The sequence below is a fragment of the Sus scrofa genome, chromosome 1 (genome assembly GCF_054392235.1).
Source record: "Sus scrofa isolate SSC_HxYL_T2T_F1_AM1 chromosome 1, Sscrofa_HxYL_maternal_Yorkshire_Landrace_v2.0, whole genome shotgun sequence".
Taxonomy (NCBI): Eukaryota; Metazoa; Chordata; class Mammalia; order Artiodactyla; family Suidae; genus Sus; species Sus scrofa.
The window spans coordinates 159,625,119-159,652,839 of record NC_139383.1 but is presented as its reverse complement, the minus strand read 5'-3'; the positions used below and the strand labels follow the sequence as shown (position 1 = coordinate 159,652,839).

The 27,721-nt window shown below is 46.8% G+C and overlaps 1 long non-coding RNA gene across 2 annotated transcripts in view; it reads left to right on the top strand.

Annotated features, from left to right (window-relative positions):
* Window positions 1-27,721, top strand: part of LOC106509048 (uncharacterized) — a 68,680-nt gene that overhangs the window by 24,253 nt on the left and 16,706 nt on the right. The window contains exon 3 of one of the 2 annotated variants that reach the window (XR_002345842.2): window positions 8,568-8,751. The exons of the other annotated variant lie outside the window; for it this stretch is intronic. This is a non-coding gene — a long non-coding RNA (uncharacterized LOC106509048). The remainder of the gene's footprint in view (window positions 1-8,567; window positions 8,752-27,721) is intronic. 2 annotated transcript variants of the gene reach the window in all.

The window sequence follows — 27,721 nt, the reverse complement described above, 5'->3', positions numbered from 1 at the left end:
AATAAGAAGGGACTGGCCCCAGATAGCAATGGTGCCCAAGGTGAAAAACCTTGGTTAATACATAGCAAACCCCTTCCACAGCATGTATTTGCATGGAGGGAAAAACAAGAAGAAGAAAGGAAGACAAATGAAGCAGTTTGTAATATGAATTTATGTATTCCAGCCCATGTAAGATAAGACGAGACAATATGTTTCCCTTTGCTGCTTGATAAGAATTGATAAATGCTTATTAATATAGTATTTTTAAGCCGGATTTTTTTTTTTTTATTACTGAAGTAGATACTTTAGGAACATTGTTTCTATAACAGCATAAGGTATGGACATAGATCCAGTTATGACATGTTTAAACATCTAAATTGCATGTACACTGAGATGACTAGCTTTGGAAAAAGCAATGCTTTTCATATTTATTTTAAATTTTGGATGAATTACAGCAAATGCAGTTAAATTTAATTTCTGGATTCATGAGAAACTACACATGATGGCTGTTTTGCCTTGTCACAACAGCATGTGTGTCAATATTTCTGGGTGAAATCAAAGACAAATTCCAAATGACAATTTTGCACATCATTCCAAAATGGAGAGTGCTAAGATTTTTGGCAAAGGGTCCCTGCTATCTCTGTCTAGAGCTTTGGGATAAATCTCTGTTGTTTGTAAGATGTATGCGTATCTTGTCTTGAGGTAAATATTGTGGAAAACAGTGTGGGGTCTTCTGTCACATAGACTTTCCTCTAATTCAAGTTTTCTCCTTGTATACTGGTCTGGAATTGACCCGGTTATTTTAACCTGCCTGTTCCATGGTTTTCTCTTCTCTCTTCTGTAGAATGGGGATAGTGATGGATGCACTTATTCAGCAAGTATCCGTTGACCATTTTATCCTTATTCATATTATTATTATTACAACAAAATATAGTGCATATATTCCAAGTGCGTTTGTTTCCTAGGGCTGTTGTAAAAAAGTACTGCAAACTAGGTAGCCTAAAATGACAGAAATTTAATTTCTCATGGTTTCATAGACTCAAAGCCCTAAATCAAGGTATTGGTGGGGCCATCCTCTGTCTGAGGCTCCTGGGAAGGATGAGTCCATGCCATTCTCTTAGCTTCTGGGGATGCTGGTTTTCCTTGGCTTGGAGATGCGTTGCTCTGACTATAGTCCCTGTGTGTCCGTCTTTTCTCCTGTTCCTGTAAGGACAGCAGTCCTAAGGATTTGGATTAGGGCCCCTCAGATGCAGTAGGACCTCATCTTAATCTGATCACTCCTGCAAAAGCCTTGGTAACAAGTAAGGTCACATCCCAGCTCTCGGGATATAAGAGGTGGACATAGTTCCTTGGGGACCAGTGCAACCCACACACCATGTGTCCAACAAGACTCTGGATAAACTGGCTTCACTGAGCTTACATTGAAACCAATCAAGGTGTCGGGGCATCCCCTGTGGACTAGAAGAAACATGACAGCTGGCCATGCACGTGAGGATAAACCACAAAAGCCGACACTGAGCGCTGGATGAGCTCCGTGGGCGTATGTAGAAGCCCAAGTGAATTGCCCAGAAACATGAACTCAGGGACCTGGAGCCCAGCATTGATTTGCAGGTGCTCCTTTGAAGTTTTTTCGAAGCAGCTGTGATGGTGATGGGTTTGGGAGCTGTCGCGCACATCACATGCAATGAACTGCAGGAAAATCCTTAATTCTTGGAACTTAAGTGATGCACTTGGAATGGAAACTGTCTTGTTTCTTGGCTTGTGACGTTCCTATGAAAAAGTTTAATCTTGTGTCAGCCATTGCCGCAGGTTTGAACAATTTTGGCTCTCTAGGGTCAACTACAGGTTGAAACATAGTTACCTAACAGGTTTTTGGGGCTGGGTTGAATTGTGCCTATGAATACACATGTTGAAGTCTCAACCTCCAGGTCCTCAGGATGAGATCTTATTTGGTGGCAGGATCTTTACGGACATCACCAGGTTGAAATGAGGTCATGGGGGTGGCCCAAATCCAATGATGAGTGTCTCAATAAGAAAGGGGATTAGGACACAGATATGCATGGGGAGAATGCCATCTGAAGAGGAAGCAGAGATCAGGGAGGTGCTGATCCATCCAAGGAATTTCCAGCAAACCACCAGCCACTCTGCCAACACAGTGATCTTGGGTGCTGGTCTCCAGAACAGTGAGACCACACATTTCTGTAGTTTAAGCCTGCAGTTCTTGGTACTGTGATGTGGCAGCTCTAGGAAATCATGAGAGTTCTGTGGGGCTTCCAGGATAATGGCACCCTAATGTGGGAGGGGCCATAGCATCTGTCCAACCCCCTGTGCCTGATATGTCCTTTAAACATTATTCAACTTTTGCTTGAATACATCCAGTGACAGAGAACTCACTGTCTCACAGGAATCCCTTTCAATTTTTAGATAGTTCCAATCATTAGGAGAGCCTACCTTGACCAAAATCTGCTCCCTGATGTTGCTCTGCCTTCCAAAACCACGGCATGGGATCACTTCCTCTTCCCTGAGGCCTCCCTTTGGATACTTTAAAATAGCCATCAGGGGCCCTTAAGTCTCCATCCAACCAGCCAGCCATGATTTCAGACAGGACACCGCAGGGAGTTTCAGGCACTGCGTCTCTCTGTGTCCCTCCCCCACACCTCAGCATCAGGCCTAGCAGTGATGGCGAGGCACCCCCTGCTCTTCTTGGGAGTGTCCATGGAGGTGTACACTGTCTTGCTGAGCAGATGTATAGCACACAGTAGGGCCTTATCTTCTCTGGGCTGAACCTGGAAGAGATTATAGAGGATGCTGGCAGACAAGAAGGAATCTGCCTCCGGGATAAAAAGTCTTCCCTTTTAGCTTCAAGTCAAAACTTTGGAAATGATAGAGAAATGTCCTGTCCTATTTCCAGACAGACGTATTTGCACAGAGATGGCCATGAACACTCTTTGCCCTGGAAACCCTTGCAGCAGAACATGATGCCAAAGTTTCATTCTTAACTGTGGTGTGTAAATACAGCTATCAGCCGTATCACAAGACTGTGTCCCTTTGTTGAACTATGTTGAAGGTTAACTTGATTTCATATAAAATAGGCACACCCACAAGAAGGCCTTCTAAGCATCTGCCAGCTGGGCAGATGTGCTGGAACTTGCCATCTCCTGAGATGCAGGGTGTCTGGTCTTCCTGTTCCCTCCTGCCCCCAATCACACCCCTCACTTTTCTCCCAAGCTCCCTTCTTTGATGAAGCTCTAGTTGAAAGATGCAGAACCAATCCACCTCAAAAAGGCCAGTGTTTCTTGTTGTCATCAACAAATCTTGCAGTATCTGTAGTTTCACTGAAGGTGGTACTTGGAACCATTTGGAATGGGTACTCCCATGTGTATTACAGTTTTGCACCAAGTCCTCATGGGTGTCTTTGTCCAGTATTTGGCCAAGGCTGCCCAATACCAGTTTTCCTTTTAACATTTGCTCTGGTGAAATAATGACATCACTTTCTGTCACTTGACCCATCACAAGACTTGACTCATATCCCTTATGGTCCATCCCACAAGATGCTGAAATGCAGAAAATAGCAAATAACAGCAAAATAGAAAATAGTGGGAAAATAGCCCTCAAATTAGTGTTCATGGCCACAGGTAACATAACTGTAGAGAGGTAACATCTACATGTTTGTGCCTGCAGATGCCTCCTTGACCAGACACACAGTGCGAAGTGGTGCCCTGGACTCAACCTCCATGGGAGGTCAAGTTTAGCCCTAAAGTTCACTATGGGATGTGTGTTCAGTGGACGTGTTCCCTTGGAGACTCCCAAAGCTGAGAGCTTGCTTTCCACATGGCTCTTGATGGTTCCAGCAGTGACACCTCTGAAAAAGAAAGGAGCTTGCTGGGATTTTCCTTTTGTTTCCTTTTCCCAGTTGGCAGTCCCACTTCTAGTTAAGACTTCTGGTTTCCAGCAGACCCTCTGGGCCACCTCCCCTGACACACCCAGCACCTCAGACTCTCAGGATCGCACGGTGTGCATTTCCCTGCATCTGGGTGCGTCTCGAGTGAGGTGTTGGGCAGTATTTGTCCTGTTATTGGAGAGCCTCTTTCCTGGTTTCTCTAGACCTGCACCCCATCAGGAGTGAGTGGCCGGGCCTTCCTACCTCATATGGAGGCCTGGCCATATGAACCACCGGGTCCTGGATGTGCGGGACTCTGGAGCTGTGGGTTCCAGTGTGACCTGTCTTCCAAAGGCTGACTTGGCCTCTCCCTGAAAATAAGCCCTGGGCTCCACTTGATTTTCTGAAATATCATCACAAAGAATATCACAAATCAAAGAATCCAGTAGCATTATGAAATAGCGTCCTTTCCTCTCTCTAACGCGAGACCATCTTCCTGGGCTGCAGGCTGGAAGGGACCTCGGGGTTTCAAAAGGCCAGCTCTGAGGAGCAAACACACCCAACAAGGGACGCAGAAGTCTGCTGCCCCCCGTGAGGTGAGCAGCGGGTTTTTGGATGGAGTCTGTCACACATGCTCTTTTCTGAGAATGGCACAGGCGGTTTTGCATTTGGTTTCCAGCATCAGCCAATCACATTGGCAGAACAAAGCTGTCTGTCATATTTAGCGGTGTTTTGTTACATCCATTATTTCCTTGAAGTTTAGACATCTCCTGGCAAAATCAGACCCTGCTTTAAAAAATTGCCGTGTTTTGCAACATTAAACAAAATGACAAGCTGGATGGGGGAGGGAGTTGATGAGTAAGACGTGGGTTGAGGAAAAGCCTCCTCCAGGTTCAGAAATGAAGACTTCAGGCGACAGAGGCCAGCACCTTTCTGAGGAACAAGACTGTGGTTTGAATTCGGTGCAAATATTTCCCAGGAAGTTATGCTCATTGATGCCAGAGTCTGCACCCTGGCGGGATGCTCAGGCAGAGGCTGGGATGGCTGGGTGCTGCCACCTTGGACCTGGCCTGCTCAGCACGTGGGCTGACCTTGGAGACCGCTTCTCCCTGGCCAGCCATCTGTTGGGCTTCATATAGACACAGCCTGAGTCCACATCTTTCTTTTCTGTACTTTTATAGACTTTTATACTTTTACACAGGGAAGAAACAGCCTTCATGATGAAATGTGCAACTGCCTTATCACACCACTGCTTGTGAGGGGACCTGCCAGCCCTGAGGTCTCCTTGGCTGTTGCGGGGAAAGGTCCCACTTTTCATGAACCTCTGCAGTCTGACTCTCTGTGAAGCTCCCCAGCTGTTCTCTATTTTGGATTCCACTTCTCCCCTGCCTTTGACTTTCAAGCTGGGACATCACCCTGGAGATGGGATTTCAAGAAGGATAGAGACGGAGTAAAATTTACTCATTCCCAAGGGAAGACCTTCATTTAGAGCCTTCATTGGAAGTGGGGGGCCAGTGAGCCTATCCTATAAAGGGCCGGAGAGGAGAACTTTTCAGATCCTGGGCTTCACAGTTTCTGTTGCATTTCTCAGCTGTGGCCACAGCTGCAGTAGCAGGGTGAGCAGGGACAAGGCTGTGTTCCCACAAAGCTTTATTTACAGGCAGCACTGTGGGCTGTCTTGCAGCCCAGCGGGCAGAGCCCTGAATTGCAGGGTGAATGGATAGAAAGAAGGGCCTGCAGGCAGGCGAGGTGGGGTATGGTGGAATCATGGGTGCAAAGTGTATGGTGTGAGCGCTGTGTTTTTCATTTACCCCAGATGACAACTTGGCTGCTTGTTGCTGGAGGAGTAGCCAGGTCATGGCTGAGACAAAAGCATACGGACTTTTCTCCTATGGGACTGTCCAGTTATTATTCTAGATGGCTAGGAGGAGAGAAAAGAAAACCTAGTGTGGCTAGTGGTGTCAGCACCTGCTCCTGTGGGGACCTTGCTCACGCATTTACATGAGGGAAAAGGGAGGCTCTGAGAGGTGGAATAAATTGTCCACCATACCTTCCTGACATGTTTCCTCTAAGACTCAGAGTCATGGCAGTTCCTTTTGAATTCTTCGAGGCCCAAAGTTGAGGTCCCCATTCGGACTCAGTCACACATCCTCGATGTGGGAGCTGAAGTCCTTTTTCTCTGCTGCCGGGTCCCTCACCTGCCCCACCCTGCTTGTCATGTGTCTCCAGGCTGCTTTTCCTGGGCTCAGGTTTGGTGGGGTGGCAGGGGGGTGGAGGAAGACTGGGCGGTAGGGGTGGAGGGCAGAGGAGGGTAGGGGGTGGTGGGGAGGCTCTGGTCCTCCTTTTCATCGCTGCCTGGGAGCTGGGTCTCCTCTGTGGTTCCAGCCCCCCGGGGGGCTGACTCTGCCCTGGGCTCTGTAACCACCAACCTCTCCCTTGTCCCTCTGGCCTCCTGGGTATTGCTTTCTGCTCTTGCAAATTTCCAGGCTGCCTCAGTGTCCCCTGTTGGGCTTTTAAATAATGCTACTACTTATGAACCAATTCCTTCCTTTCCAGTCCTGGCTGGACTCTGCCCGTTACCAGGTTAGTTGTTTTAAGTCCCACTTGTTTGTAAACACATCACCTCTTGCAAGGTAACGTATGCATTTTAGGCCAAAACCTTGCCCCAGAGGAGTGAATTTAATAGGCTCATGTCTGGTCTGTTTCCAGATGAGCCTGTGGAGAAGGTGAATTCCAGTGGAAATATTTCTCCACCCTGGTCAGTGGGTACCTAGCTGTTGCCCCCATAAACCACACTGACTTTTCACAATATCACAGGGCCATGCCCCTTGGCATCTCCTGTTAATTGACCATGGTCTTCACAGTCAATTAAAAAAATCTTAAAAAATACCCTTACTTCTTGCTATGAAATACAAAATTAAAGGTTCTTGTTAAAAAAACATACTACAGAAACAATACTCTTCTGAGGATGAATTATTCTGCCTCTGATTTCGCTCACGTCTTACTTTTTCTGTATAGGAGGTAAGGTTTTCTAGGTCATCGTTAAAACAACAGAAGAGCCTCTAAGTCTCTTTTCACTGATTTTAATTTTTAATTTCTGTGAATTGAAAAAGAAAGTTCTGGCATAAGAAAAATGTGACTGAAAACTTCTGTGCTACAGGTCATTCAAGCCCTGCTGTAAATCCTTAGGACATGGAGCCCAAAGGGAAGCAGAGATACCACAGACCCATAATTAGGGACTCTGGGGACCAGCCTATGCTCCCCACCTTGGGAGCTGGCTTCAGTCAGAATGGTACCAACCAGGCACCCCATCACTCAATGCAACCCTCACTCTGGGATGAAGTCAGTGAGCAAGATGCAGAGGTGCTTGGGGTCATCACGCTGTGTCCTAAAGGCCCCTATGTGGCCACGTCCCACATACTGGCCTGTGCCGAATGGGGAAGAGGGATGTCACTCTCCATTTACTGTTGTTGGCAGACAAAAGGAGCCCAGGAAGGGCCGGCTAAACTTCGAGATTCTCAGTGCTTATGCAACCTGGGATTGGAGAGGAGGAGAGGAAGAAAAGGGAGAGAGAGAAAGAGCAGGCTGGCTGGGGGTGGGGATGAGCCTTTTTTTTTTTCTTGAGAAAGTGAATAATGTCATCGTTGATTTAATTAGCAAATTCTAGATGTGCTGACAAAGGAGATTTTCTTGAGAGATGCAGTGGGTTGTGTCAATGCTCTGAATGAATAGTCAGAGCTGAGTTCCTGGTAATAACAGATGAACAACACCACTGGCCGAACCTTAAACAGTGCATAAATCAATTTGCTGGGAATTAGCCACTCGCTTCAAAATTAGGGGTTAGTTGACAGGGTTTGGGTGATTAGGTTGTCAGGGACCCGTGTTTCTAGCTGGGATTTATCCATCACTGATATAAGCACGTCCCCTCCTGGGCCACAGATTGGCTTTTGTTACCACCCCTTGGGCTGAATTGGGGGTGGGGCCTGTGCCCAGACAGAAAGAAGCCAAGCCTCCTTGGGAGACAAGGTGGGGATGGGGTGCCCCCCCCCCCGCCCCGCAAATGGGAGGCATCCTTCTGTGGAGAATGTGAAGGGGGGAGGTGTTTTGGTCTCTGTCTCCAGTCACGTGACCCTTTGGTAGCATGAGAGCCTAACAATTTGTTGAAGGGAGTGCCTGAAGGTGTGTAGTTGCCTGGAGGGATTAATGAAAAGCAATAAGGATGCTGAGGTCACTGGGCTCTGGGAGTGAAACCACTGTGGGTCGGGGTTTGGGGCCGGGCTTCTGACTGCTTGGGGTGGGGGAAGGGTGCCGCCATGACTCCTGTCCTGGGCCAGACTGGGCACCTGCTGGGAAGATGAGTGCCTCTGGGTCAGATTTCTTATATGACATGTGGCCTTGGTCTCCCAGCCCTTCAAAGACTGTTCTTCAACACTTTCCTGGCCACCTGCAAAGGTACCCTGGTTCCCAGCAGCCCTGCCCTATTACAGCAATAGGGACGTTCTGCCCTATAACACATGTGCTCATCCTTGCTGCTTGTCAAGCTGGGCCCAGACACGGTCACATGCCAGGGAAACCACAGGGGAACATCACCCCTCCCTTCTCGATTCAGCCCATGCTTCCTGTTTGGGGTTTATGAAGGGAGGTGAGCTTGGTTCTTGCCCTCCATTCAGCTTGCCCACTGCTAACAGGTAGTACTTCCTCTTCACAGAATTGTCCTTCGGCACCTCCAAATTGCAGAACTTGAACACCTCAAAACACATGCACCGGACCCTAGGATGCCCAGGCTGGGAGCTTGCAAGTCAGCTTAAACGGGGTGAATTCACTTCAACACCAGGGAGAAGATGCTCTTTCAATCACTAAAACTTTCAGTGGATCTAACTGAAGCAGGCTTGGTATTTCCTTCTGGCTACCAGCTCTCATGTTAATCACACTTCATTGTCCTATGTCTTCCTCTTCATCTACTGCCCATCAATTTATCAATAAAGCACTTCTGAATTTCACCAAGTATCCAACTTCCTTCTTCTGAGGTCTTCACGGGATCAACATTTTTGAGACTGCTCTTTTTCACTTAAAAACCAAAATGGACGCATCAATTCCCACAACTCTTTCCCTCTCCCTCCTAAAGTCCCTTTTACTTTCGCCATGTCTGCAGCCCATTGGGACAAACATTTCCAAATCTCTGGGCTACTCTGTAAAAAAGAAGCTTTATTGAGGTATACTCTATATTCTGTAAAGTTCATCTATTTGAAGCATACGACTCAATGAATTTTAGAAAATCCACAAAATTTTGCCATCATCACCATCACCTAACTTCAGAATGTTTCCATCACCCCAAAAGAAACTCTGTTCCCACTGGCAGTTGTTCCACACTTCTTGTTGCCTGACCTACAAGAGTCCCAGGCAACCACTACTCTAATTCTCTTCTTTATGAACTTGCCTATTCTGGACATATCATATAAAGGAAATCATGCAACAAGTGGTCCTTTGTGACTATCATGAGGTTTTTGAAGTTCATCTGTGTTGTGGTGTGTGTCAGACTCCATTCCTTTTCATGGCTGAACAGTATTCCACTGTACAGATATAATATGTCTCTTTATCCACTTCCCAGTTGACAGACATTTGGGCTATTCCCCATCTATACTGAAATCTTGCATCTGGGTCTGACTGTATGAACAGGTCCATGCTACGAATTCCTCTTTCTCCATCAGAGGCTGTGAAGCTCGTCTCTCTCTGAGCAGCCCAGAAGTCCTCAACCCATAGCTTTGGAGATATTACCTGGTCCATAGTTTTTCTAAATAATCTTCTTCCTGTCTCTTCAGCTTGTACCCTGTAGTCTAATCAGTCAACCAATGGGTGTATTTTATATAAACAAGCAAGCAGGGAGTTCCCATTGTGTCTCAGTGGGTTAAGAACCTGACTAGTATCCATGAGGATGCAGGTTCAGTCTCTGGCCTCGCTCGGTGGGCTTGGATCTGGCATTGCTGTGGCTGTGGTGTGGGCAGGTAGCTGCAGCTTAGATTCTACCCCTATCCTGAGAACTTCTTTTTTTTTTTTTCCCACTGTACAGCAAGGGGGTCAGGTTATCCTTACATGTATACATTACAATTACAGTTTTTCCCCCCACCCTTTGTTCTGTTGCAACATGAGTATCTAGACATAGTTCTCAATGCTATTCAGCAGGATCTCCTTGTAAATCTATTCTAAGTTGTGTCTGATAAGCCCAAGCTCCCGATCCCTCCCACTCCCTCCCCCTCCCATCAGGCAGCCACAAGTCTCTTCTCCAAGTCCATGATTTTCTTTTCTGAGGAGATGTTCATTTGTGCTGGATATTAGATTCCAGTTATAAGTGATATCATATGGTATTTGTCTTTGTCTTTCTGGCTCATTTCACTCAGAATGAGATTCTCTAGTTCCATCCATGTTGCTGCAAATGGCATTATGTCATTCTTTTTTATGGCTGAGTAGTATTCCATTGTGTATATATACCACCTCTTCTGAATCCAATCATCTGTTGATAGACATTTGGGTTGTTTCCACGTCCTGGCTATTGTGAATAGTGCTGCAATGAACATGCGGGTGCATGTGTCTCTTTTAAGTAGAGTTTCGTCCGGATAGATGCCCAAGAGTGGGATTGCAGGATCATATGGAAGTTCTATGTATAGGTTTCTAAGGTATCTCCAAACTGTTCTCCATAGTGGCTGTACCAGTTTACATTCCCACCAGCAGTGCAGGAGGGTTCCCTTTTCTCCACACCCCTCTCCAGCACTTGTTATTTGTGGACTTATGAATGATGGCCATTCTGACTGGTGTGAGGTGATATCTCATGGTAGTTTTGATTTGCATTTCTCTTATAATCAGCGATGTTGAGCATTTTTTCATGTGTTTGCTGGCCATCTGGGAACTTCTGTATGCTGCACATGTAGCCCTATAAATCCTCCCTCCAAAAGCAAGCAGGTAAAAACTGATTGCTTGATTTGAATTTGGCCCAGGAAATGAACAAAAACATCTCTGGATGAAAGGACCCTAAACTCACTCCTGCTTCTTTATCTGCATGACTTTGCCCACTGACCAACTGGATCTTCTCATAAATTCTAACTGCAGAGAGTCTCTAATGCAGCAGGCTTTTCAAACTCAAGAAGTGGCCCTCCTATGGCTTTGAACATGTGATATTCTTAACCACTTGTTTCTGCTCTGTGTTCAGATGCTGAGCTCCCAGTCCAGGCTTTAAGGGTGATGGTCCTGTTTGCTGTCATCTGGTTTGAATTCATTAGGATCTGAATATTTGTCACAAAGAGACATGAAACATATTTCGGGGTCATGACTGTGTCTTGGGCAGTTGACTGTTTGGAAAATGTGTGGTGTCTTCTCACTGCTAACAGGGGAGTTTCTGTAACAAAGTTGTGTACTTGTAGCTTCAGGGGCTCAGTCCCATCAAAGCTTCTAATTGGAGCCCCACCTCCTGTGTCTAACCTTCCTCCTTACACTCATCTTTTCTGGGCCACCTGTTTGCTCCCTCTTTAAGACATCTAGAGTCAATCTAGAACCTTCTCTGCCCCACAGGAGGAAACAGTGCAGGGAACAGTAACTGAACATCAAGGCTTTGCTTTTTGTGTGTTTTCCACAGTCGCATCAGCCACACAAAAATCACAGTGGGGAATCCCTCACCAGAAGGGCTGTGCTTCCTTCCCAGATCCTTCAGTTCTCCAAGGAAGAGCTTCCTGCTCCGAATCCAACATCCAGAATGGGATCTCTTGCTTCCTGTTAAAGAATCTCTTCTCTCATGAAGAAAATGGCTACGGGAACAAAAATGGCTCCAAATGAAGCCATTCTGGTGACAAAGACGATAATGAGGACTCAAAATGGCACAAAATCAATTTATTCTCATGACAACCTTAAGATTGTAATGAGGACAAGAAAAACAGTCTGAAATTTATCAATTCTTGTGACAACCTTGAGACAGTAATGAAAGTGGAAAATGGTATGAAATTGGCCCACTCTTCTGACAGACGGTGAAACCAAACCCGGGAAACAGCACCAGGTTTATCTACCCCTTGGCAACCCTGGGGGCTGGAACAAGAACAGACAAGGTGACGAGATTAACCCATTCCTGTCAACAATCCTCTTAAAAGGTAGCCCGACATGTCTTTAAAAGTGACCCCCTCAGGTGAGTTACCTGCTTGAACCTAGGGCATGGCTTTTAATAGGCACTCTTTTTGGCTTTGTTTTTCAGTGGGTGGTCCTTATTCTTTGTGTTGTATGAAAAGACTGAGCCCTGATCTTACAGACTAGGCAGCGTGGCTGTCATTCGATGTCGGCTGGTGTTTGGGGACCTCAAAGTGCTCTGGCAATCCGGACATCCTTAAGAGGACTCAGACGTGGTGGAGGACTTGACATAGTGGTACAGACTCTCATTCTGGAAAAGTCCATTAGGACTAAAAGTGAAGAAAGAGGTGGAGGATGGAGGTAACTTTCTCAACTCAGCGAAACACAGATATTACAGCCTTAGAACAGTGGAGTTTAGGGGCCTCTGTTCTCTAACGTAACTTTTCCTGTCTCCAGAGGAACTCACAGATATTCTCACTGACATTCACAGCACTGAGGGAGAGGGATGCACCAGCGGGATGGGCATCTATGACAGGGCTTCTCAATGGCTTGGAACCACATGGGTGCTTGTTATGATCAGCTTGTCTGCACGTGGGGGCCAGGAACATGCTTTTGGACAAGGGCATGCCATTCTTGAAGGCATGGACATTTAAGAAGCATGATTTACTGTGGGCGGAGGTGCTGGTTTGAAGAATCTGGATTTATGATTCCTAATGAGAGGCCCCACTCACTCCTTCCTTTTTGTGAAAGCAGCTATGTTCCACGGATGAATTCGCAGTGGGAGGCCAAGTTTTGATGTCAATTCACGTGCCAGTCAGCTTTCACCAGGCTTATAATAATTATTGATGAGTGATTGAATGACAGTGACTAGGAATAATGGCTTGCTTTGCTTGGCTGGCAACTCTGAGATAATATCCAGATCAAGCCCCTCCAGAAGCATTCATGGTTTCCATGACAAGAATTGCAGCACCAGAGATGAGACAGAGATGCACATTTCTTAAACAATTGTGTGCTAGGCCGAATTCTACTGTTTCCTACCAGTTTCTACATCTTCTTCCACATCTCTTGCTGGCGGCAGACTTCTTGCAATTTTTGCAGTGCTCAAGGCACTGGATCTAAGGTGTGAGATTTTGGCAAAGGCTCTGGGTTGGGTGTTTTTCATCCTCACCCTGGTTTGGAATGAGTTGGTCACTGGTTGACTGCATTAGTATTTATTTCATGTTGTGTCCCCAGCCCTCTCTCTGGATTCCTCTTTGTATCAGTGGCCTTAAAGGTCTGAATATTTTCAGTGAAGTTGGAGGTCAGGCCATTGCTGAAGGAGCTACCCCAGGCGTGGGTAGAGAGAAATCTATAAGGATTGCTCTCAGGTCAATGTGAATTCTGTCATCTGACAAGTGTGCATGATTGTGTATTTTCTTCTAACAATTCTAGGTGGCCCAGGAGCCTGGAAATTGGATACAAGGTTGGGAATTTTCAGATCAATGTCAGCAGACTTGCAAGAGGTTGCAGGAGTGTAGGTGGTGGAGGAGGCAGCTTTCCAGGAGGTAACCTCAACTTGGAGGCCAGCAAGGTCAGGAGGCTAATAGTTTGGTTGAGGTGGGAGGGGTTGAGTGATGGGTAAGGACAGGGTTTCTTCCTGTTTGTTAGGCTGGCAGAGAGAGAGCAAGAGAGAAAGAGAACAGGATCAACATGCAAATATAATATTAAATGCAAGGCAATCATTAAATCACTGCTTGGTGTCCCCTTTTTTAGCCTAAATTATCTTTTGTGTCTTTGAACCTTTGTTCGAGGAACCCAGCTCCTTCTTAATCATCTTTGTCACTCTTTTCTGCACCCTTTCCAGGTTTCCTCTAAGTTCAGAAGTGTTACCTCATTTCTTTTCACAGCATAGCCATGAGGTAACTAAGGGTCATTGCTAAGCTCAGATTTACAGATTGGGTGAGAGCGAGGCACAGGATGTTAGACAATTTACTCAAGGTCAAATTGCAAGGTCAGGGCCAGCCTCCCATTCTGTCCCACAGGCTCCCTCTCCCTCTTCTTCTCCGGACAGCCAGAGCAGTTACTCAATTTCAAAACTCCTTTGAAAGGACTTTTGGTTTGTTCCATTCAGAATTTTATTTGTAAAACGTTAAATAAAAATGTAGAAAGTGCTTTCACGTGGCTGCATGCCCCTGTTTCTTCTCAGTGCACATATGTAGGCTATGTTTACACATATAATCACTTTACGTGCACACACACACACACACACACACACACACTTTGTGAGCCAGGTCAGTCAAACAAATGGCTAATTTTTAAATTTGGAGTTAGTAAATGACTCCTAGTGAATTTTGATGGCCAAGTGATTCTTTGCACACGGGTTGGTGTGTGTAGTTTAGGAGAGCCCTAGAAAAGGTACTAAGTCTGAGCAGGGCAGGGTCATATCCAATTTTAGACCTGAACACAATCTAGAAGAGTTGAAGGCCCCACTTCATTAGCATATTAGATATGCCTTTCTCCCAAAATTCTTTCTTAAAGCTTTCTAATCCAGGATGCACATGTCAAAGTAGAAAATAACCAGAGAATTGTCCAGACTTTTTCCCTGTTATGAAACGTTGCTGTCTTGGAAACTGCATGGCATGGAGCAAGTTGTCAGGCCTGCATCCTGTGGGGTTTACAGCAGTGATGTGTTGTCAAAATGGGCTTTGCTAGAGCTAAGTGCCCATGTCCAATATAATCCCTAGTACACAGGTGATACTCAATGAACTGTTAAGAAATACTTAGCCCACATTCATCTGTTGTGTCTCAGTGGGTGGAAGCCACATACTTTTTTGGGTGTTTGAGGGATTCTTTGCCTAAAATTTCTCTCCCTGACTCTTTCGTGAGCTCTGCCAGGGAAGGCAGATTTCTGCTTTGCCTGCCATTGTACCCCTGCGCTGAGCACCCAGCCCTGCACCTAACAAATTCTCAACAAATGTTTGTTCTGTGGATTAATTCTTGAGTGAAAGAACACATGAGCCTATTTCACATCTTTTTCAAATCTGGGGAGGAAAGCACATCTTTGCCTAAAATGCTCTGCCCACGCTGGACATGCTGGACCAAGAAGAAGATGAAAAAAGAGGAGGAAGAGGGAGGGAGAGGGGAGGAGAGAGTTACTGCTCTGCGTTTTGTCATGTTCACCAGATGGGACCAGTGGAGCTGAGTGGTCCCTTGGGTGAGGGTGTGGTGAGGGAAGGAGAGAGGACAGGGCAGCCAAAGGCTGCATATTGAGGGGATGGCTCCAGGATGTTGCAGTGGATCTTGAGAGCTGGTGGGGCAGAGGTGAGCTGTGCATGAGTGTGAGCTGGGGTAGAAGGGATGGAGGAAGAGAACGTTTTAGGCAGGAGGACGGGCAGAAGCAAAGCGGAGGCAGCAGAAATGCCCTCGAGGCTGTAGTCAGACTCACAGCTCAGACAGCCCTGCCCTCCCGGATTGCCTCTTGCTGTCCCTTCCGGCTCTGGTCAGCACTCCTCCCTTCCTGCATCGTGCTTTGCTCTAATCAAACCTAAGCCCCTGTCCTTTAATTGTTCCCAAGTCCTATGGTGGTGGCGCACTGCCTTGTCCTACACACGTCTCCTCCTCCAAGTGCCCAGCCCTTTCTGTGTCTTGGCAGTTCCTGCTCACCCTTTCAGACTGGGCCTGGGCTCCTTTGAGATGTCACCTCTGACCCCCACCCCCCACCGTATCTGGTTTAAATCCCCTTTCTGCTCCCACTTGGCCTGGTGCAAACCTCTCAGAAGAAGCACTTATTTGTGGTTGACTTGGCGTAGAAATCAGTGAATAGTCTTTTGGGGAATAAAGAAGTGAGGTGTCAGTGCGGGTGGGAGTGTGGGCTGTCCCCTAGCTGCGTGCTCAGATCCCGGGATTTCAAACTTTCATCTTCTCACGGTGGGGGGGACTCCTGGGAGCCGGAAGCCAGTCTTCCTTGGCACCAGACTGTCCCCCGCCTTAGACTTAGGGCACAGATTTGTTCGCTGACAACAGAAGCCACATCTCCACATAAACACCCTTGAATGAGGGTGTGGGTGATTTTCACTTTGCTGAAATAATCTAGTTAAGGACCTCAGGCCCAATCCCACTCTGCCACCTGTGAATTGGGAACCCTGGGCTAGAGCTTTAACCTTGCTCAACCGCTCTCCTCACCTCAGTGGGAGGATTTCTCTGCTGGGCAGGTTTGCAACATGCCTTTTGAATCTGAGGAGAAATAGCCTTTATCCTCTTTTAGGAATCGCCTTCAGAATCTGTGGCAAATCCCTCTGGAGGTTCTAAGGAGGATGGGTCCTTGTGACTCTTCTCTTGATAAAGTCAAAGTCCATTTATAGCCAATTATTAAGTAAGACAGAGGACAAATCAATTATTACTTTTTCTCTTTCTTTTCCTCTTCTTTTTCTTTTGTCCATAAAGGATGAGTTCAGCCCTGGGCAGTAGCTACAGTGCTACGGTATGAGACCTGAAGTGCTGGTGGAGCCCCTGCTATGGATCCCACAGCCTCGCCAGGCACACGACCTTGCCTCCCATTGTCAGGTTCTGCAGGACTCATCCCAAACCCTGGTTACCGGGTCAAGGGTTTAGGTCACTTTACATTTCAGCAAGCGTTCACAAGAGCATCATGATGACAGTAGCAATTGCTATAGATTTTCCCCTTCTCTTCACTGTTCTTTTTCTCTGATTTTATGCTTTTCTCCCATGTTGGGATGTCCAAAGTGCTAGATCGTGTGAAGCTGGGGCCCTAAGGGAGTGACGTTATTTATAAAACAGTTCTTCCAAAAGATCAATAGTATCTATAAAACACAAGAAAAAGTGATACTCCCCCCCATGGTTGAAAAGAGCTTCATTCAGGGCACAGCTCAAAAATATGGACATGTATTGGTAATATGCTCGCTCTTTTCCTTTAAAACTCCCAAATCTGGAGTATTCAAAAAAAGACCCACTGATTATAGGGTTAAAACCTTGTGGCCATCAGATGAGCTTATTGGATGTCTGTATAGTGGGTAAAAATGGGGCTGGGTTTAAAATTTCATAAATCCTCACCTGTGTGTGAAGAGCATTCCTGCCTCTCAAAATGGTCTAGCCATGCTCCCCTTCTGGACTGGGAGCCTGGCCACCACAGAACGCAGGGGTCAAGGGTGTTGGGGCACATGCCATGCCTGTGTTTGGCCAGCGTGCACCTGGACCCAGCTCTGTGATGACATTGGACTCTGTCACTCCCAGTTGGGATGACTTCATCTAAAAGACCATTTTCAGCTGAAGGTTCTCCATATCTCTGATTTTTTCACACGAGCAGTTCCAAAGAGGAATCCTGGTTATATGCTGAGCAAAGACAAGGTTACTGAAAGGTGCTGATATGCCTACTTGGATGGAAGCTGCGCTCACTGAGTAGTGTATCCCCTGGCATCAGGTGATTACTATAGTAATTTCATGACTAGGGTTTCAGGAATGGAATTAGAGAACATGCCAGCTGCATAAATAATAAGTAAAGATCCCAATGTTGAATTTTTGTGGCCCACGCTTTGTGAACACATTGATGAATTTTCAAAACCTTTGCTAATAAACGATTGCATTTGCTCAGCCGGGATCGAATGTTAAGTTGTCCCCTTCACTTGGTGACAAATGTGATTTCTGAGTGTGTGTGTGGCCATGTTGCATTTACCCAAGTGAAATACAAGAAGGATGAGCAAGATAAGAAAATCATTTTAAAGTCTCCTGTTATTATAGTCAGCATTTCCCCGCGTGGACGAGCCAGCCTTTGAAAAAGTATTCATGCTTAACCTCAGCGCCGCTGGGTCATGGGTAAAACTCCGGCTGGCTCACAAAGGACCACCAAGAGAACAGAGTGACAGCTAGGCAAAGGGGGCTCTAGAACATGCTGCACATCCCCCCTGCCCCCCCAGCCAGTACCTCGGGTGGCCTTTTCCAAGTTACATACTCTCCCTCCCCTTCTCTAGAAAGGAGTGCTGGAAAAAGCTTTGATTATTCCTTTAGCAAAACTCTCTCAAGAGGTACTGTTAGTGAACTTAATGTCTAACATTTAAATTTTGTCCAGAATCATGGGCTTGCTTTGAATGATGCAGTGATCTTGGGTCTCTGGGTGAAGGAAAGGGATTTACTCCTTGCCTCCATTTCCAAGATTGTAAACAGAATTTATTAATTCCTTTCCTAACTCGTAAGGGATACCTCACGCATTAACAATTAGGACAGACTTAAATTTGCACTGAGGTCCCTGGAGTGTGAGATTTTTCTTTTTCTCTTTGTATTTCAGCATCATTTTTCCTAAGGGGGAAAAAACCCACTGTTACAATCACCATGGCTCTCTGTGCTGCCCACTAATGTGTTTCTGGAGAAGCAGTTTTTAAATGAGAAGTTACGGGTGCTGTTCTGATTGAAACAAACTAGTGTTGATTGCTGATCAGCCATCTGTAAAGGAGGCCTCCTCGGGAAGGATATGAGCTAATGAAAAAATGGGCCTGATTTGGGAGTGTGATGGGCTTCATGCCACCGGCCAGTGTCAGTGGCATGAGATGACAGCAGAGCGAGGAGAGGTAGATTGAGAATAAGTAACTTCTGTCTTAAAGATTAAATGGTGAATTTGCTATTAAATGTGAAAGACATAAAATGGAATTATTGCTTTGAGGATGTTAGCTGTGGCTATACACCTTGGGCAGACGGCTTGGTGTCCTGTCCTGCTGTCAATGGCTCACTCTTTCTGTTGTGGCTCAGCTGATGCTGATCCCGAAGTGCCAATTACAGACATGGAGAACAGGGTGGCGACGCGTTGTGTCATCCCCCACAGTGCAGGTGGGGGCCTCCCAAGGCCTTTCCTTCTCCAGTGACCTTTGGAATGGGTCAGCGTTATTGATGAAGTTATTAGGTGGCGAATTCTCAAGGATGTCAGTGCTTGGATGGTGTGGTGAGGGGGCAGCGGGCGCCTCCTGGGTGACCGTGGGCCTGGATATGGAGATGAAGTTGTGGAGTCGGAGGAGCCCAGACCCCCCTGGTTATGATGGAGGGGACTCAAAGTGCCAGGGCGTGTTCTGTGGCAGCCTCAGGCTGTTCCTGCAGCAGAAGACGCTCCCTGCTGTCCGCGGGACCCGGGCACAGGACCCCACAGATGCTCCTTGAATAAATGTGATGACAGGGGCTCTTTATCTGGGGCTGGGTGCAGGGTTCTGCTGTCTTCCCGGCTCTAGACTCAGCCCCTTCTGGAACTGCGTCTGAGAGTCCCCCCAGGGGTGGAGAAGGTGTTTTTTGCTCCCTCATCCTAGATTTGCGACAGTGGGTATTGGTTCAGTATTTTGGTCTTACTTCTCTCTGTTCTCTCTGACATCTGGTAATTCTCTCTGAAGTCAGAACATCTAAAGAGGGAAATTCTAATATTTCCGATTCTGTGGTTCATCTCAGGCCGGGACTAAATGGCAGGGAGTGCCGTGAGTAAGGGGGGCCATTGGTAACGGCTGTGCTGGGCCACTGGCCTCCGTGTAGATTGTCAGAGGGAGATGCCCAGTCTCTGCATCTCCTCTCGCCCTGGTGCGTGTGCTACCCAGAGCCCATCAGCTCAAGAACGTCGCCATCTTTTCCTGGGGCTGATGGCACCAGCTCACGGTGACCCATGTTTATTTTGTGGTTTTGTCTGTTTGCATTGATTCCTGCCCACAGGCAGTGCCTGCTTGGGGTAGAGGGCCCCGTGGGTCCCCCAGAGGAGTCTTTTTTTTTTTTTGCATTTTTTTAGGGGCACCTGTGGCATATGGAGATTCCCAGTTAAGTGTCTAATTGGAGATGCAGCTGCTAGCCTACACCACAGCCACAGCAACGTGGGATCCAAGCCGCCTCTATGATCTACACCATAGCTCACATCAATGCCGGATCCTTAACCCCCTGAGTGAGGAGAGGGATTAAACCCAAATCCTCATGGATCCTAGTCAGCTTCATTAACCACTGAGCCATGAAGGGAACTCCCCAGCCCAGGGCAGTCTTACCACGTTTGATGGATGATCGAGTGTGTGAATGAATGAACGAATGAATGAATGAGAAGACTAGCAGCCATTCCTATAACCTGTCCACACCCAGCCCTGAACCCCAGCCCTCACTCCAGGCACCAGGATTCCACTCGCAGGAAACCCATGCATGGTGGCAGTAACTTGGAAATCTTTGCCAGGTCCCTTAATCATGCACTGTCCTTCATGAGCACATAGACCAGCTTGGAGGTGATGGGCTATGCTGTGTGGTGCTTTATTGTGCAAAGTCTCATGTTCTGCTATATTGCATCATTTTATATGCTTATGTGACTTAAGATTATAGGGCACAATCAATGAAATGAAACGCAAGTAGTGAAATAAAGTAGATAACACTATCTTTTAGATTGGATATGCATCATTAATTCCTTTCTTCTTCTTCTTTTTTTTCCCCTTCCTTTTAAAATCAGCCCATATGAATTTACAGCACAGGAAATCAAAGGACTAAAGCCCTGGCTGGGCCATTTGTGTAGTGTGACGACTGCTCTTTGGGAGCATCCCTGCCTGCTAGTCTGGCCTGGATCTGCCACCGTCCCCTGCAGCCCTGGGTCGGAGGCTCTCTCCACACAGCCTGGTGGCTCTGCCAAATACTGTGATAGTTCTGTGACGACGACAGTGTCAACAGGGATCAGAGTGAGAGAACCAAGCTCATTTTCACTTTTGACCCAAGAAGGACGCATTCCCAGATTTTCAGATGTGAGGAGCTCATGCACTAATTAGCGCTGTCTCTTGCCCTCAGCATCAATTCTGAAAGTCACCAGTTCAAACCGAACATCCAGAAACTTGGCAATAAAATCCAGAGGATAGCCAAACAGATTTCAAATTAATCAGCTTATGCTTCCAATTTGCTAGCTATAATAAGACTTCATATTTAGATGACACTTTTTTTTTCCTATTATTGTTCTTACAGCTAATAATGCTGAAATAAATATCGATTAAAAACTGTTCAGCATGTAACAAAGGCATGACTCCCATGACTCAAGATGGAAAGATTTCTGACTGACCGTCTCGTTAATTCTGGGGCATCTCTATTATGAGGCCACCATGTTCTCAGGACTCTTCCATCCACCAGTGTCCCCTGTAACACAGGATAGATCTCTTGCCCTTCAAAGTCTGGCTTTTGTTACTCATCCAAAAGCTTTCCTCCTTTGGTGTTGGTGTCTCCACTGGACTGGTTCAGAGGATCTTGTTTGATGTCTTTTTAGGTTCCCTGGCTGTCTTCGTTGCTCCATCCTGACTCAATCCTTTATATGTACCCATTTCACATGCACCTGCCCTGTGCTCGCCCGATGTTCCCTCCAGCCTCTTGGACTCCACTTTGACTTTGGCTTCTGACATGGTTGTGCCCTTTGCAGTTCACCAGTTCACGAGTCCAGCCCTGGAGCCCTCTGTGTCCACTGGCTTCATGTCCTAAGACCTGATGGAGTTCTTATCCCTGGTCCTACAGAAACTCCTGGAGCCTAGTTGGCCCCTGGGATCTAGCTGTAGAGTGCTTGCTCTCGGCTCTGAGTCTCTCTCTCTCCTCTCTCTTTTTTTTTTTAAATTTTATTGGAGTATAGTTGACTTTCAATGTTGTATTTGTTTCAGGTGTATAGCAAATTGAATCAGTCATACATGTAAATATATCCATTCTTTTTTTCCATGTAGGTTACTATAAGCTATTGAGTAGATTTCCCTGGGCAGTACAATAGGTTCCCTGTACAGTAGGTTCTCATTAATCATCTATTTTATGCAGTAGTGTGTATATATTATTCCCATCTTCCCAATTCTTCCCTTCCCTCAACTGGTTCACCTGTGGTGACCATAAGATTGGCTTTAAAATCTGAGTTTGTTTCTGTCTATTTAAAAATTTTTATTTTAGGAGTCCCCATCGTGGCTCAGTGGTTAATGAATCCGACTAGGAACCATGAGGTTGCGGGTTTGATCCCTGGCCTCGCTCAGTGGGTTAAGGATCCAGCGTTGCCGTGAGCTGTGGTATAGGTTGTAGATGCAGCTCGGATCCCTTGTTGCCGTGGCTCTGGTGTAGGCCAGCGGCTACAGCTCCGATTGGACCCCTAGCCTGTAAACCTCCATATGCCACGGGAGCGGCCCAAGAAATTGCAAAAAGACAAAAAAAGGAAAAAAAAATTATTTTATTTTTATTAAAGCATTGTTGATTTAGTGTTGTATCAACTTCTGCTGTACAGCATAGTGACCCAGTCATACATATAGATGGATTCTTTTTCTTATATTATCTTCCATCATGTTCTATCCCAAGAGATTGGATATAGTTCCCTGTGCTGTACAGTAGGACTGGGGTTGGTAGATGCAAACTGTTACAGTTAGAATGGATAAGCAATGAGATTCTACTGTTTCTGTTTTTTAAATACATTCATTTGTGTCACTTTTATTAGATTCCACATAGAAGTGATCTCATAGATACTTGTCTTTGTCTGTCAACTTCTCACAGAATGATCCCTGAGCCTGTTTGGCTCCTATTTTGTCTTGGAAGGCGTGGCCTGACTCGTCCACCCTCCTGCAGCTGCAGTCCCTTGGGCACGTGCTCCTGTCACACTGCCCCCAGAACCTGCTTCATCACCTGCTGCCCTGTGACTTGTGCAGAGCAGTCCAAAGTAGTGGGACACTCCTCTGTGTGGTGCTGACCCCTTGTTTTGACTGCTGCATCTTCAGAGGGGCTTCAGGTCTGGGGTCCTCCTGGCATGTGGGGAGGAGTGCACATTTTTTCCTGACTTTCCAAGTGTCAGGAGGATCCTCTGAGCAGAGAGTTTCATTTACAAAGATCCCAGAAAACACCCAGATTTGAAAATATCTGTTTTCATGGGGCAGGGGGGGCACCTGTGCCCAGCACTGCTGTCCCAAATGTGCCCCCTTAGCTTCCAATCAGCTCTGGGAAATACCACCTTGTGTGAAGGTTACTAGTTTCAGTCCTAGATCCAGACAGACCTGAATTTGAGTCTTTGGCAAGTTGCTTCAGATCCACAAGCCCTGGTCCATGTCTCTTCCATGAGGATAAAATTAACAACAATGGCCAAGGTGCCTTGAAAGCATTTTGCCCACCTCTGCCCTGTAGGAAGCTCCGTCCAGCTCTCCTAGTTCCTGCTGCTGTTATCAAAGTTGTCCTGCTGGCTTGAATCCCAGACTCGACCTTCCAAGGGGTACTCCGCCAGGGTCTGCCCCTGTTTTAGGGTACTCTGCTACTTGGATATGGGTCCTGGACAGCTACACATCTGGACACAGCTGTGTCTTCATCACTCTCCACAGGTGGCAATCCCCATAGGGCCCACCCTCTGTGGACAGGATGGACTCTTGGCCCCTGCAGCTGTGCTGCACCCAGGAAGCTGCCTCCGATCCTGGGAGCAGGGGAGCTCAGTTCCTGGCCAGCTCTTAACCGCCTCCACCATCCCCTTACCTGGCTCATACCTAGCTGGGTTCCAGAACATGACAGAAACTACTCTGTCAACAAAATCAAGTTTGACTTACAAGTGGCCTTTGCATCCATGAACGAGACTGGGCTACTTCTCTTTTCTTTCTTTCTTTTTCTTTTTAGGGCCGGACATGCAGCATATGGAAGTTCACAGGGTAGGAGTTGAATCGGAGCTGCAGTTGAGACCTACGCCAGAGCCACAGCAATGCCAGATCTGAGCTGCATCTGTGACCTACGCCACAGCTTGCAGCAACGCTGGATCCTTAACCCAATTGGTGTGGCCAGGGATTGAACCCATATCCTCACAGACACTATGTCAGGTTCTTAACCCGATGACCACAATGCAAATTCCTGCTTTTCTTTTCTGAAGGGTGTGGAATCAGAGGCTGTGACAGACCTGGTTTTTCTTCTCACCATGGTGTCTTAGAAGTACATAGGGTTTTATTTCTCATCGGGGTTATCCCAATGGGCCTGAATATCTCCCCTGGATTTCCTGGGTGTCACTGTGGTCCCTCCTTTCCCATGGAGACGATGCTGCAGACAGGGCCTGAGTGCTCCTCCTGGAAGGAGGGTGTATCCTGGGCTTGCAGAGGGGCTGTCATGGGGGCAGGAGGGGAAGGGAGGAAAACTGTCCCCTGCAGCCTGGTGGTTAGGGGGGTTGTGTGTCCTGCCCGTGGTTCGCACTCTGGATATGAGCTGGGCTCTGCACTATGTACCCCTCTTGGGGAGGGAGCCTCATTTGTGCTCTCAGCCCTGTGCCGTCTGGGACTCCACTCATTATCCTGTAAAACCCATTGTCAGTCAACAGCCATCAATCAGGCAGAATTCCCGAGCACTACAGATCTGTCAGGAAATCAAAAGACGGTAAACGTTGTTGTGATTACCCATTCATGAGCCATTTTGACTGGAAACTTTGCAGACCTGCCCTCTTGCTACAAAACAGAGGGGAAAGTTAAAGTCAATCATTTGAACAATTTGTCAGCGAGGTCTGGTTTTCCCTCCAAGGAAACCATCTCTCGGGCTGCCATTGCCTAGACTTTGGTTTCAGAAAATATCTCTTTGCCTTTTCCAAAGATGGCTGCACAGCACGGCCAGCTTGCTGCTGGTTTGGTGGCCCACCGTGGAAGATCCACGTGACCCCTGAGTGTCAGGGTCATGATCATGGGACCATGGTTCAGGCCGTCCCTGTAAGTCCTGCTCCAAAGAAGAAAGGAAGAGGCTTAGAAGGGGAGAAGGATGGGGAAGAGTGCTGGAATGCCCTGTTCTCCTAGGGGAAGAGTCCTGAATCCACATTGTTTCTGGGGTCGATGCATCCAGGAGCAGAGATGTGCCTGGAACTGCCTTGAATGGGAGGTAGCGGTGGAGTGCAGTCCTCAGACTGGTGCCCGCTCTGCCAGCGAGTGGGACGGTATCCTTGCTTCATCCGTCTACTGCTTGTCTCATTGGGCTCTGCCATCCTTTGACTGGAACTGATAAATTACTATTTGCCTTTCTGATAATCACCCTGGGCGTCATTCTCGCCTGTCTTTGCAATAAGCCTACTCACAAAAATTCTGAAGAAAAAAAAAAAAAAAAGACCACTTAAGCCCATCATCCTAAACTCCCCTCATGGAGCCCCTCCGCATTCAGGTTGACAAATGTTAGAGGGTTAAAGGACCTGGCTGGCACCCTTGTATGACCTGCTGCAGTCTGAGGGCGTGCGGGCAAGGCAGCCAAATGCACAGCAAAAGCAATGAGATGTCACAACCCCACAAACGTGACCATTTCTCAATGGTGTGTCTTATTGGCAACTTGTCCAGCTGACCTCCACCTTGATTTTCTCCTCACAGAGGAGAGCCGGGTAAAGAGGAAGAACAATTAAACACATGCAAAGCCATCCAGCCCACCGGCCAACGAATGGGAACAACTTTCAAAGCAGCCACAAGGAAACAATAGGATTAGAAAAAAAAATGTTGTCAGATAAAATGAGCTCAGAAACAATGAATGATTCTCACCACTACGAGATAAACAGGAACTTTCTCTGGGAAGCCCCCAGGTGGGCCATTGGCTTCTAATAATTCCCCAGCAAAGGTAAAACACCTGGAGGAGCAGTGTGCCCCCTTGTAGCTATATTTTATCAATGCTTTGCCCTTAATGACTACTTGGATATTGATGATAATGAAGCGTGTTGCAAACAGGTGCACTGCATTCTGTCTCTGCTGCCCTGGACAGCTGCTGCTGTTACCTGATATCTCAAGCAAGGTGTCAGGTGGAGGTGTGAGTCCTTCCCTGGGATGACAGCCACACCCTCCTCATCCCTCTCCTACCTCCCAGCCAGTCCCTGGTCTCCCGTCCCTGTGGACCTGCCCTGATTACAGCAGCTGATTTCAGCTGAGCGTGGTGCACACCTACAGCTGGGGATGGCCATGTGCCAGCCATGGGCTCCTGTCTGCAATCGGCAATGAATCTCAGATTAAGGAAGACACCAAGGGCAAGGCCGGCAATTCCACGCCCTTGATAGCATCCTTACCTCCCTGAAATGCTACTGCTGCCTGCCAGCTCCAGAATGCAGCCCCGAGAGGCTTGTGTATACTTAAAATTGGGGGGAAAAATAACTAAAAAGCCAGAGTAAGGACACAGCTTCTGGAACCTGAGTCTTACAGAGCAAGTGCATCTGGACCTTCAGGGAAGGGGCAATTTCACGGTAGGTCTCATCGGCCTGTCCACTGCATGGTTCCCAAACCGTGGCTGATGCTTTGAACCAGACCAGGAGTGGGATGACAAGGCAGGGCATTTGGGGGTGCTCTCTGCCCCGGTGTTCAAATGCCTCATTGATCAACGAGGCTTTGAAGAAGCAACCAAATACCAAATGCAAATCAGAAGGAAAGCGACTTTTTTTTTTTTTTTTTTTAATGGCCTCACCTTTGACATATGGAAGTTCCTGGGTTAGAGGCTGAATTGGACCTACAGCAGCTGGGGCCTATGCCACAGTCACAGTGATACCAGATCCAAATCACATCTGTGACATACACCACAGCTCACAGCCATGCTGGATCCTTAACCCACTGAAAAAGGCCAGGGATCAATCCCGTATCCTCACAGACACTCTATTGAGTTCTTAACCCTCTGAGCCACAATAGGAACTCCAGAAGGGAGGCAAAATATAAGACACATTCAAAAGGCATAGCAGCTAAATATGAAGAAAATCCAGCACTGGCTGGAGCTGGGGATTTATGGTCATGAGATACAGTTTGCGTCTCTTCCAGGATTATAAATACAGACATGATGAAAAACAGCAAGTCTTTCTCCACGTTCACAGTTTTCCTCAAGTCTTATCTCTGGGATCTGTGGGAACCTCCAGAGCTTTAGACTGGGGGCTCGAGTCAGCTGATGCCCCGCGAGCCCCCATTGCTGATTCAGATGATGGGGGGCTTTCTCTTTCCTTTGGGGATATTTGGGCTGGGTGTGGTTTGGGCAGTGAGACTCCCAAGCCCAGAGCCAATATTGCAACATGACCTGGGGTCTGATCATCCATTTAGGTCCAATGGCCAAAATGTCGTGTTTACTCATAATAAACCAAAATGTCGTTAGTAGTTTTCAAAACAATTTGCCCCTGTGATTTTCAGAAAAGGTTAGACAGACCTCTCTGATTCTCAGAGACTCAGAGCCTGCTTATTCTCACTCCTCTTCTGTCTTTTTATGGATATTCTCCTCCAGCAAATGAATTCTTCAGCTGCCATCTTGGAGCTCTTTGCATGGAAAAGAGGAAGTGCACTGTGAATAAAAAAAAAGTTATAACTAGAGAGCTGGTATGGGAAAAGGTCCTGGTTGTGCTTTTATATATATACACACATACATTGGTGTATATGCATATATATCACACACATACATCAATACACATATGCATATATATGTAAAACATAAATGCACATAGTATGTATATATTACACACATGCATAAATGTATATATGTATATATACATGCATAAATGTACATACATATATATACACACACACAGTCATAAGTGTATATCCATATATATATTTTGTGTGTCTCTGTGTGTCTGAAATTTGTGGTAGGAAATTCTTTCTCCTTCCCTGTATGAAAATCTGGAGCTGCTACTTGAAGAATCACACTGAAGATGAATTTTCAGGATTTGTGAGTCAAGCTGATGATGTGACACATACAAAGGCTGGGCTTTTGGATAAGGGCTGTGATGGGACCAAATGTGATTTTTCAGGATGGGTTCCATGTCGAAATGCCTTGAGGATGTCAGCCACTGGTGGACACCGACCTGGGGTGTGAATGTGAGTTGCTACTTCCTGGTAC